The sequence below is a fragment of the Populus alba genome, chromosome 18, assembly GCF_005239225.2.
Source record: "Populus alba chromosome 18, ASM523922v2, whole genome shotgun sequence".
NCBI lineage: Eukaryota > Viridiplantae > Streptophyta > Magnoliopsida > Malpighiales > Salicaceae > Populus > Populus alba.
In genome coordinates this window covers 6706521-6716408 of record NC_133301.1, presented here as the reverse complement: position 1 = coordinate 6716408, position 9888 = coordinate 6706521, and the positions used below count along the sequence as shown (strand labels likewise).

Below are 9888 nucleotides of genomic sequence, written 5' to 3'. Positions count from 1 at the left end.
AACATGTGCATCATTGTGGTTACTAACATGTAATACTAAACAAACAGATCTAATTTTGTATATCATTTTCTCGACTCATCGAATTTATATTAGTTTTCAATGTTGTACTTTCTCATTCATTATTGATGAATTCTCTTCCCATCATTATACGCATCAAATTCACACCATAATATCATATTAATGCTTACATGTACAACTTGGTTTAATTCATCCCAGTGTGATTCATTAATTACATCTTGCAAATCAATTGAATATATATTTTAATGCTTCCATATTGTGTTCCATATCTCATTTCACTTATCGAGCACATTAAAGTCGTATTACCATTTCATTATCAACATATTTAATCCATTTCCTATCTCGTTTTCTTATATACATCTAACTTGTATCATTTTAATTATAAGTCCTTTGGCTTCCCAGGCAGTCATTTTATTTTAAAACAAACAATATAAATTCGAATAGTTTCCCAATCATATAGTTTATTTCATCTATAGTTCATCTCAGAACTTGTTATGTCATTTTCGTTAACTTATCAATAAAAATTTCAACCCAAGGTCTATCATGTCTATTAGGGCTTAACCACATCATTTCCAAACTCAATTATACTTTTGATCCATTATGGTTTTTTATTAGTACTTAAAAGTGCATTTTTATCAAGGTTTTATATCATCATTTTGCATTTGAAGTATCAATAACTCCTTAACTAAAGCATGTTTTACAATAAGAAGTTTCATACTATAAGATACCTTAATTTATGGTAAATGTTCATATTAAATGCAGGCCTATCACATAAATCAAAGGATTCACTGATGAGTTTAATTACTGAAATTGAAAAGACAAAGAGAGGGCTAAATTTAGAAAAGAGATGCTGGTTCAGTCCAAATTAAAACACTGTTTAGTCATTGGATCATAGCTAAAGCTGTAAAACTTGGATTTAGGTCTGCTCTATATGGATGGAAAACTAAGACATAGGCCTAAAACTTTTCATGCAGAATGCAAGATTTAAAAAGGCCGTTTTCAAGTTCAAATTGGAGCAACAACGGAGAAGTCCAAATTTGTTTTGCAGCCCAGATACTGTTCAGTGTTCAACCCATATCTCAAGTTCTAGAATTCCAAATCCATTGATTCTTTCTTTGTTGGAAAGCTGAGACAATTTCTTAGACCTTTCATAATTCAAGTCTATTCAAATTCTGACTTTAGCAATGACTTTTTGTTCAGAATAGAAGATAAGGATGTGGCCACCCACTCAACAATTAGTAATCAAATCAATAGTTCCAAATTTTAGCCTATAAAGGGAGGCATTTGCCATGCATTTAGGCATCTTGGTTGTTTAGATCAAGATCTTGCTCTAGCTCTCTTTATTTGTATTTTGTAATGTTCAAGTTTAATTTTATATTATATTAATCTCTTGTTTATGATTTTCATTTCATTTACTATACTTATATAAATATATTCTTATCTTGTTTATTTATGTTTCTCTCTTTCATTATGTTTAGCTAAATTTATTATGTCTAGGTGAAAAGGTTATACTAATGGTGTAAGAATAAGTATAGTATAAGCTCAACATGGACTTTGTGATGCGAACCTCGTGATCACGTGGTCACGCAACCCACAATCAAGATTGAGATCTGATCCCGGAAAGCCGAAATAGGTCTGATAGGAGTGTGACACAATGGAAACCTACCCCAAGGCACTAACACTATTGGAATGAGTAGAATGACGCCACGAAGCCAGTTAATCTTCGATAAGTCAGATTCAGTTCGTTCAAGAACTGAAGAATGCAAGAATCACTCTCACACATTAAAACTGAAAAATTCAGAATAATAATCATCAAAGCTGCTGAAATTGTGGCTTACATGAGTTTAAATAGTTCTTGAAAAGTTAACCCTAATGGACCCTTTATGTGGACTTATATGAGGTCCACTCAAAACTGGCCCAAAACCCTAAACTAAAAAGCCCATAACCTGATCCAAACAAGCCTTGGACCCTAGCTCAAAACAAAGTTTTAATTAAGCCGAAACATTAAAGAAAATAATAAAAATAACTAATATGTCATTAAATACCACCAGCCCTTCTTTCCTTGTGTGACTAGGATGAATAAGAAATCCTTATAAGAAAAGGATTCTGAAACATTAATGAATCACTGCCACACTTGTAGATTATATTGCAGCTCATTAAAAATCCTTGTGGAACTAGGAAATTCCCAAAGCCAGCTGCCACATCCTTGGAGGAAAAGAATCCTAACCAAATAGGAAGTCCACAAGTCAAATGGAAGTAAATAACAAAATCCGTACAGCCTCCGTTGACCAGTATTGCGGTTCCTTCCCGAACTCCGATTGACCTGAATTTTTAACCCAAGGTAGTAAGATATGTATGGAGAGTCCACATAAAATATTATCCCGATCCAACGGTCAGATTGAGAATTATGATTGTTGCCATAAACCTGGACTGTTGCGCTTTTTACGCCAAAATCCGAATTTGACCTTACTTGGGTCGTATCACATGGCTGAACCGTATCACTTTGCTTGTTAAATGGTTAATCTAGATTTATGTTGTATAACCCTTGGTACAACAAATACTTGGCGCTTTCATAGCTCAACCGTATGGTATAACCGACACCTGTGCTATGAAAGGAATTTGATTTGTTGTTAACATAAGTTATAATTATGAATACCTAACAACATTTACAAGTATTAGCATTATTTGAATAAGATAACTAATGTAATCATGTTTACAATTTATAATCCGATTGGAACCTCCTTTGTGTGTGGTTTCCAGTGAAGTAATAAGACTTTATACTATACTTGTTTGAAATACCATTAGTGGGTCCTCTACCCTTGATAATTGTTTTTATCATTGTTTAATCCTTATATCAATAACACATCTCAAAGCTCTCTTCAACTTATTGTTATTATTGTTGTTGTTGTTGTTGTTGTTGTTGTTGTTGTTACTATTGTTGTTACTATTATTATTATTATTATAGTTAACCTCCCTGTGGTTCGACCCCAATCTTGTCAGGTTATTTATTACTTCGACACTCCTGCACTTGGAATAAGACATCAATCTTTTGGTCGTCTCAAGTTTTTGATGCCGTTGTCGGGGAGGTAAATTCTTGTATAAATTATAATATTTATTTTATTTTCTCTTTTCACTTTTCATTTTATATAACCTTTGTTTCTTTTGTTTCGTTCTGTTTTGTTCTTTTTCTTTGCTTTCTTTTATTCTCTTCCTACACATGCATGAGAGTTTGGTCATGTACATTAAGTGGTAGACTATGTAGGGTATCCTCATTATTTTCAAAAAAATATGACAGAAGAAGATAACCAGACGCTTCATAATGAGAATAATGAGAATAACTGTGTTAGAACACTTAAAGACCACATGAATCCCACAAGAACAAGTGCATCCTCATGCATAGTTTCCCCCCTTAATGCATCTCATTTTAATTTTAAGTCGGACATTATTCGACTTTTACCTTCTTTTCATGGATTAGAGCTAGAAAATCCATACTTGCATTTAAGAGAATTTGAGGAGGTCTGTAACACCTATAATGACTCAAATTGTAGCATGAACACCATCCAATTAAAGCTTTTTCCTTTTTCATTAAAAGATAAAGCTAAAACATGGCTACAAAATTTAAGACCAGGATATATTTGTGCTTGGGATGAAATGCAAAACAATTTTTAAAGAAGTTTTTCCATCTCACATAACAAACTCTTTCAAAGACAAATTTTAGTTAGAAGAGTTATAACAATAATGCACAAACTTCACAGCCATTGTTTCAAGCACACCATAATTTTCAACAATCTCATAGATATGCACCTTCTTATGCTCCCCTTCCTAGAAGAAATCTTGAGAAAACATTGCATGCATTCATTGAAAAGCAGGAGTCAATCAACACTCAACTTGCTTAAAGCATGACAGATTTTAATATACTCTTGCATCATTCACATCTGCTCTTAGTTTTCGAGAGAAATGTAGTTTCCATCTCAACCACAACAAAATCCCAATGGGCGATACAATGCAAAATGCAAGTGGTTTCGGAAGCCAACACATGAATCAAGTCAAATCAGTCATCACTCTTTGCAGTGGTAAGGTTATTGAAAAACCCACCGTTGACTCTTGTGAGAAAGATGATGAGTCAATCTCTAAGGGTAAGGAAGAGGTTGAACCTCAACATTGCAAAGAAAAGGCTGATTCCCGGCCAGCAGTTCCATTTTCTCATACCATAACCAAACAAGGGAAAGTCTATCACAACTCTGAAATGTTTGAAACTTTCAAATAGGTAAGGATCAATATACCTTTGTTGGATGTTATTAAACAAGTTCCTTTCTATGCTAAATTTTTAAAAGATCTGTTCACTGTGAAGAGAAAATTGAATATGAAAAAGAAAGCCTTTTTTGCCGAACAAGTAAGTGACAAAAGAAAGTTCTTGAACGAAGTGAAGAACTTTTATTGGGATGACCCTTATTTATTCAAATATTGTCCTAATCAAATATTTTGAATATGCATTCCTGATAATGAGGTAAGTAGTGTCATTAAGGTTTGTCATTCTGAGGCATGTGGGTGTCATTTCTCATCAAGAAAGATAACTACAAAAATCTTACAAAGTGGATTTTACTGGCCCACAATGCTCGGACTCACAAGCATTCTGTAAGACTTGTGAAAATTGTCAAAAGTTGGGATCTATTTCAAAACATCACATGATGCCTTTAAATCCTATTATTGTCATTAAGATCTTTGACTGTTGGGGTATATATTTCATGGGTCCATTTCCTCCATCATTTAGTTTTTTGTACATATTAGTCGCAGTAGATTATGTTTCAAAATAGATAGAGGCAATTCCAAGTCGAAACAAGATTGAGATCTGATCCCGGAAAGTCGAAATAGGTCTGATATGAGTGCGACACAATGGAAACCTGCCCCAAGGCACCAACACTATTGGAATGAGTAGAATGACGCCACGAAGCCAGTTAATCTTCGATCAGTCAGATTTAGTTCGTTCAAGAACTGAAGAATGCAAGAATCACTCTCACACGTTAAAACTGAAAATTTCAGAATAATAATCATCAAAGCTGCCGAAATTTTGGCCTACATGAGTTTAAATAGTTCTTGAAAAGTTAACCCTAATGGACCCTTTATGTGGACTTATATGAGTTCCACTCAAAACTGGCCCAAAACCCTAAAATGAAAATCCCATAACCCTAAAATGGCTTGACTTCTATCATGTTGAATTCACCTAACTTTGGAGGGTTGTTCCAATGATAAATATGTATCAGAATATGTAATAAACACTTTTTGGCCAAGATTTGAAACTTAATTAAGAGAATTAAGAGTTGCTCTTCCAAATTGATTTTGTGAAGAACCTTACTTGACTTATCACTCTTCAATCAGAAAGAGTGTGGCGTCGAAATCCTAGACTGATCTTTGTGGCGTCCAGATCGACTTATCAAAGTATCATTCTAGTCTATCCTCCATCTTATTTACCTTTAAATCACTACAATCCAGCCTAAATACCAATAGAAAGACAACACAACCAGACCCATCCTTCATCCATTTTCGTTAGAATCATTATTGTCGACTTTCGAATTATTCACGGCACATCATCTGGTATCAGAGCATCAGTTGCGATCTAAGACAGGAGCCAAAAACAACAACAAGAAGAAGAAGAAAGGTTTGCTGGAATTGAGGTTGATAGACTTAACTATGGTTGGAGATAAAGAAGATTTGCTAAGAGGGTTAAGTTTGGAACAGGCACAGGTTATGGGCTTACAACGATCTCATGCTGAGATTCGGGATGAGATGACTGGAATTCATGAACAGTTGAATACCCTTATGCAAAGGATGCAAAGAAATAATTTGCAACCCCAACCGAGGCAAGCACTTTGGGTGCCATGAAATGATATTATAGAAGCTGACGAAGATCTAAATGGGGATGATGAGGCTGATGATAGGGTCAGACCAAGAAGGCAGAATTATAATCCTCCTAATGGTCTCAAACTTAAGATTCCACCGTTTAGAGGAAGTAGTTCACCTGAGGAATACTTGGAGTAGATTCAGAAGGTTGAAAAGGTGTTTGAATGTGATGCGGACCAGCCCAGAAACACCAGCAAGGACCCATTACATGTTCCAAATGGACCAATGACTCGGTCCAAGACAAAGACATTGAAAGACGCATTGAATGCATTGGTTTTGAAGGTTTCCACCAAGTCAGAATTGGAAGGTCCATTGGAGTATCAAGAGGAGATCCTAGTACATCTTATCTATATGCAAGAGGGGTCCAATACAACCTTATTTGGGCCATGAGATAAGGGCTTTATTTTATTTTGTTAGCAACCCAAGGCTTGTTTGGGCTTAATTCATACTTTGTTTTAAGTTAGGATCCAAGGCTTGTTTTGGATTAAGTTATGGGCTTTTCATTTTAGGGTTATGGGCTTTTCATTTTAGGGTTTTGGGCCAGTTTTGAGTGGACCTCATATAAGTCCACATAAAGGGTCCATTAGGGTTAACTTTTCAAGAACTATTTAAACTCACGTAGGCCAAAATTTCGGCAGCTTTGATGATTATTATTCTGAATTTTTCAGTTTTAACGTGTGAGAGTGATTCTTGCATTCTTCAGTTCTTGAACGAACTGAATCTGACTTATCGAAGATTAACTGGCTTCGTGGCGTCATTCTACTCATTCCAATAGTGTTGGTGCCTTGGGGCAGGTTTCCATTGTATCGCACTCATATCAGACCTATTTCGGCTTTCCGGGATCAGATCTCAATCTTGATTGTGGGTTGCGTGACCACGTGATCACGAGGTTCGCATCAGTTGGTATCAGAGCTAGGCTCCGAAACAAGGTCATATCATTCTGTTATTTTCGTTTTTTTTTTAGTGTCCCTTAAGTTTTTTAGTGTTTGCATCCATCTTCTTGTTCTTCGTGTCTGTGTCATCTAAGCAAAAAAAAAAAAAAGTTTATATTTCATCTTGTTACTGCCTCTAATCATATCAGTTTGTTAAAAAGAAAAAAAAAATCAGAAAGAAATAGAGAAAAGAGTGATTAGTTGAAATTTGAAGGATCATTCAATTTTTGCCGCAGAAACACAAATCTTGGTGAACCATAAGCAAACCACCTCAGAATCAATTTAAACTTCATATTCAGTCTATTGGGGGTGGGATCACATGATATATCAAAGTTGGGCTTATTCTGATATTATTTGCTTGAGGTTTTAATTCGAGTTTCAATTCTGCCGCAAAACACTACTCTTAGTGAACCCTAGGTAAAATACCTTGGAATCTATTGAAACTTCATATTCTGAGTATTGGGTATGCGATTGCATCACATATTAAATTTGGGATTATTTTGATATCGTTTTCTGGAGGTTTTAATTGGAGGTTCAATTCTGCCGCAAACTGATCATACAAGGGGTTTGGGTACCTAGACATTATAGAACGACCTATAAATTGATTTTTGGTGTTTTCATAGTATTGCAATACTAAATATTGAATTTGAGGTCATTTCAAGATCGTTTGGTCTGGGTTTCAATTCTGTTACGTAAAATTGCGTAATAGGTTAGATTTGCCTCGAGTTTCAAAACATGATCTTTGTTGTTTAGTTTTGTCCAAATATTTTTTGTTTCTGCTATATTTGGATTATCTAGGAGTCAAGTAATTGTTTTCTTAACATTCCCTTCTGTTTTATTTCGTGTCTTCGTTTCGTCCACAATTCATACGAATTTGCATTGCTACTCGCAAAATCATAATCCTAGTTTTGTTTTTGCTTTGTTTTCAGTATATTTATTGATTCTTGAGTTCTGAAAATTATATTTAGAGTGCGCTGCGAAGGCTATTGACTTTGATTTGTTGATTTCAGTTCCTAAAGAACCAAAAGAAAGCAAGTTGTGAGGTAAAAGGCGTAGAGAGCTTAATAGAGTGAAAAGCCTTAATTTTTGGTTGTGTGATACACGAGAGGTGTGAGGATATATTTGTGCTACTGACCAAATTTTGCAGATTCAAAGAATGTCTGAAAATAACGAATCAGCGACACAAAACCTTGACGTAGCTTTCCAATTGCGATCCATAGGCCCGCAACTTGAGCTGTTGTCTAGGACGTACAAGGATCTGAAAGATGAGGTGAATTCGATAAAGCAACAGAATAGTGGGGCTGATCGACGGGGAAATACGGTCCGCATGGCGGCACGGAATGTCAAATCTGATTTTGAAGAGTTTGTTGATGAAAACGCAGATGGGGGTGAAGATGACTATGATTTTGCATCAGCTGGCCAAGGAATCAGGTCTGGATCGAGCAGGGCTAGGAGGAATGTGAATTTCCGTGGCATGAGCACTTATGAAGATATGGATGGGGATTTGGACACCATTAAACTGAAAATTCCTACTTTTCAAGGTAAAAACGATCCCGAGGCTTATTTGGAGTGGGAGAAAAAGGTAGATTGGATTTTTGATTGCCATAGCTATTCTGAACAGAAAAAGGTGAAATTGGTGATAATTGAGTTTACGGAGTATGCGTTGATTTGGTGGGATCAGATTGTGATCAGTAGGAGGAGGAATGGCGAGCGACCCGTTCAGACTTTGGGGGAGATGAAAGTCTTAATGAGGAGACGATTTGTGCCAAACCACTATTATAGAGACTTATATCTGAAGCTCCAAGGTTTGAATCAAGGTTATAAGACAGTAGATGAATATCACAAAGAGATGGAGATAGCAATGATTCGGGCCAATGTTGTTGAGGATAGAGAAGCCACCATGGCTAGATTTCTTAATGGGTTGAATCGGGACATTGCTAATGTGGTTGAGCTACAGCACTATGTGGAGCTAGAGGACATGGTTCACATGGCGACGAAGGTGGAGAGACAACTTAGGAGGGGGCATGCTCGGCCAGCGTTTAATTCGGGTTCGTCATCATCTTGGAAGCCGAATCTAAAGAGAGAGGGCATTGTCCGCCCAAGATCCTTTGGTCCTTCTAGAACTGAACCACCAAAGGCTAAAGTTGATGTCCCTACTGATGCCAAAGGTAAATCTGAAACTCAACCTAAACGTACTCGTGATGTTAAATGTTTCAGGTGTCAGGGACATGGACATTATGCTTCAGAGTGTCCAAACAAGAGAATCATGATGATTAGAGATAATGGTGATGTGGAATCTGAAAGTGACAGTTCTGATTGTGAAGGCATGCCACCATTGGAGGATAGTGATGGGGATGAGTTAGCTTTACCAGTTGAGGAGTCCTTGGTTAAGGCGAACACTTCAGGTTCAGGTCAAAGAAGATGATACTAATGAACAAAGGGAGAACATCTTCCATACGCGTTGTTACGTACAAAGAAAGGTGTGTGGTTTAATTATAGATAGTGGAAGTTGTGTTAATGTTTGCAGTGCCACCCTTGTTAGTAAACTGAATTTGTGTACTGCTAAGCATGCTAAACCATATAGATTGCAATGGCTGAATGATAGTGGTGAAGTGAAAGTGACTAAACAGGTTGTGGTTCCATTTTCGATTGGAAATATGTTGATGAAGTTCTGTGCGACGTGGTACCAATGCAAGCAAGTCACATCTTGTTGGGGAGACCATGGCAATATGATAGGAAGGCAATTCATGATGGGGTTAAAAATAGGTATACCATTGTAAAAGATGGTAAAACATCACTCTTGTACCTCTTACACCCAAACATGTGTATGATGATCAAATAAAGCTAAAAAGTGAGCATGAGGCGATGGGGAGAGAAAATCAAGGTGAGGAAAAAGGGGAGAGAAGACCATCAGATTCGGCTAGAACCCAAACCACTACAACCCATTCGGCCACCATCCAAACACAAGCAAATATTCGCCAACACTCCAAAACAAATCAAACCATTCGACCACAACTCAAAAAACACCCAAATCTGGTCG

The 9888-nt window shown here is 36.4% G+C and overlaps 1 pseudogene; it reads left to right on the top strand.

Annotated features, from left to right (window-relative positions):
* The first annotated feature begins 8583 nt into the window (after positions 1 to 8583).
* The window catches only part of LOC140954996 (uncharacterized), a 9224-nt pseudogene continuing 7919 nt past the window's right edge, over positions 8584 to 9888 (top strand).